Source organism: Capsella rubella, unplaced genomic scaffold (assembly GCF_000375325.1).
Source record: "Capsella rubella cultivar Monte Gargano unplaced genomic scaffold, Caprub1_0 scaffold_7, whole genome shotgun sequence".
Lineage (NCBI taxonomy): Eukaryota > Viridiplantae > Streptophyta > Magnoliopsida > Brassicales > Brassicaceae > Capsella > Capsella rubella.
The window spans coordinates 7,535,088-7,535,419 of NW_006238917.1; positions in this window are offsets into that span (position 1 = coordinate 7,535,088).

Consider the following 332-nt stretch of genomic DNA (forward strand, 5'->3'; position numbering starts at 1 on the left):
AAAAAATATACCGACGTACTCTACGTTAACTAAGAGTACGTAGAGCATGATAAAGAGATACATTAGATAATTATTAAATCAAATTACAGAGATAACATACCTTTCAAAACGTTGCAGATAGCCACAGTTTAAAAGGACATATGAATGTACATGGTTGTAATCTTTAGAATTTAACCAAACATCCTTAGTCTTACCACTACCTCGTCCACCTTGTAAAAATATTTCAGGAATATCTGGAAATGAATAATCATATGCGACACCTCCGTCATCATTCCGAGTTTCATTACGACTCTTGGTTTGGATATGAGTTTCAAAATAAAAAGAGGTGAAAT